Raw genomic sequence first — 2,843 nt, 5'->3', positions numbered from 1 at the left:
GAAAGAGCAACTCAGCCCACAGGTGTGGGCTGCATATAGTGACTTCAAAGAGCACAGTATGGAAGTGGGGAGTGAGGAGGCTTGGCCTGCCCTACCTGAGCCAGATCCAGATCAACAAAGGAGGTCAGATTGACAGTAGGTGCCCTCGCTATAACGTGATGAGAAGGGCACCTGACCTCTGCAGTCTTCCTCTCCCAAAACTCATCACCTTAGTCTAGTAACAAGGAAAACAATGGACAATTCCCAATTGAAGGACACTCAAGAAGGTCCTCCTCAAAAATGTCAAGGTCATCAAAAGTGAGGAAAGTCTGAGAAACTGTCACACCCAAAAGGAGCGTAAGGGGACATAATGACTAAATGTAATGTATATCCTGGACAGGGTCCTGAACCAGGAAAGACATTAGCTAAAGACTAACAGGATATGAGTAAAGCATGAGCATCTGTAAGTAATACTGTATTGGGGCGACCAGTGATGGCATAATGGTTACGTCCCTGGACTCCCACATAATGGACTGTAGTTCCAATCCCCAGACCTGACGGCTTAAAATATGCCAGATGCATATTTGCAGAAAATGGAGAAGAGATCATGGCGTGGCCATGTCCCCCGGGGGGTGAATTATCACGATGCATATTTGCAGAAAATGGAGAAGAGATCGTGGCGTGGCCATGTCCCCCGGGGGGGACTGTCTCTACAGTGAGCACATGTGCCCTATAGCAAAAATCTTTCTTGAAAAAAAAATGTATTTGGGGTCAGCAGGTGGAATAGTGGTTAAGGCACTGGACTTCCGCCTGGCAGGCCCAGACCGTGTCCATGTCCCAGAGGCAGCTTGGAAATCACGTTGGGCATGTGTGTGCAAGTGCCTAAGTCCAGAAAGGAGAAGGGAGAAGGTATTGCAGCATGGCCATTGCTCCTGGGGGTGATTTCTCACTTTCCCTCTCTCCGTACCTCTCTCTCTCCTCTCCAGGGAGCACACATGCCCTATGACAAAAACCTAAAATAATAACAGTAATAACAATAACAATAATAATAATAAATCAGTATTGGCTCATTAATTGTGACAACCTTAGTAAGGTAAAATGTTAAGGGGGATCTAGGTGTGAAATTCTCTGAATTATCTTCACAATTTTTCTGTAAGTCTAAAACTATTCCAAAATTAAAATGTATGTTTAAAAGATACTAAAATTTTAGAGCTAAAAAAGAATTTAGTAGCCATCTAGCAAAAAAACCACACTTAGAAAATTAGGAAACTGAACTGAAAAGAATGAAATGAACAAGAGCTAGTGACTGCTATATTCTATATTCTTTCCTAAAACATTGAACACTGCTGAATCACTTTGTCAGCTACAAACTGTCTTCACAAACTTTGTTCTGTCACTTAAAAACATCTTGCTAAATGTATCCTACAAAGTCTTGTCCAAAGTGCTGTTATAAAAATTTTAAAAAGGCCAGCCTGTGGCATGGTGGTGAAGGCAATTAGACCTCACGTGGCCAACTGTGCAGTTCAAGTCCCAGATTTGGCGGTTTGAAAAACACACCTGGTGGGGGGGGGCGGGGGAGCAGGCAGCAGGTGGCATAGTGGTTAAGAGCACTGGACTCACACATGATCGACCACGGTTCAAGTACTGGAGCTGGCGGCTTGCTTTCTCATTTTACCTCCTTCTCTCTCACTCTGTCCCTCTCTGGTCAAATTTAAAAATAAGTAAATTTAAAAAGTTAAATAATTCTTTTTAAAAAAGAAAAACACACCTAGTGCATGTGCGTGCATACCCAAAATCCTGAGAGGAGAATGGAGAAGGTATTGCAATGTGGCCTTCACCCTTGGGGGTGATTTCTCACTTCCTCTCTCTGTCTCTGTCTCTCCAGCAAGCACATGTACCCTACAGCAAAAATTAAACCAAGAAAGAAGAAAAGATAGGGTTTGCAGAACTCACAGAGCTCAGGATCATAAAACTACAGTGCGTTTCGTATTTAAAAACAGAATCATAACACATTCTGTCTAATGTCCTCGCTTCTAGACTCTTGGTTGGTTTTCTTTTGTTTGTTTAATGCCAGAAGGCACATGAGCCCACAAGGAGGGTTAAAGAGAAAGAAAGCAGCCTCCTCTCCCATGGGACATGGTCACACACGGGTCATGCTGCAATCCCTTTTCCTCTGTTTCTTCCACTTTTGGGGATTTCAGGCATGCATGCACAAGCACCCAGTGTTTTTTTCAAGTTGACAGGTCTGGAACTCAAACTACATGACCAGCCATGTGGGACCCAGCCTCTAACCCACAATGCCACAGGACGGCCCATTGTTTGTCATTTCAAGCTGGGAGCATACAAAGTCACGGCAGCGGCACCGGGTGGTAATCGCACACTATCAGTTTGTGGAATTAGCCTTTTATGTGTATGTTCAAACAACCATAGTATAACTTTTTTGAGTTTTCATCTTGGAGGATCTACTTTCTCTTGTTTTGAAGAATTTCTTGGGAACCAGCAGTTAGCGTAATGGCTATGTCGCTGGACTCCCACGTCGCCGACCATGGTTCAAGTCCTGGACCCAGTGGCTTAAACTCACACTGGGTGAGTGTGCGTGTGTGTCCAAGATCCTAAGAAGATAATGGAGGAGAAGGGACTACGGTGTGGCCATCCATCCTGGGGGTGATTTCTCACTTTCTTTCTCTCTGTCTCTCTCTCTTTCTGGCAAGCGCACACACCCTATAGCGAAAACCTCTCCAATAAAAGAAAAAAATAGATAAAAAATAAGTGAAATGATCTCTTTTTGTAGATGGTATGACAATATGATCATATAAATAGAAAACCCAAAAGAATTCACACACACACACACACACACACACACA

This window comes from Tupaia chinensis, unplaced genomic scaffold, assembly GCF_000334495.1.
Source record: "Tupaia chinensis unplaced genomic scaffold, TupChi_1.0 Scaffold000549_1, whole genome shotgun sequence".
Classification (NCBI taxonomy): domain Eukaryota; kingdom Metazoa; phylum Chordata; class Mammalia; order Scandentia; family Tupaiidae; genus Tupaia; species Tupaia belangeri.
Note: the sequence above shows the minus strand (reverse complement) of the source record.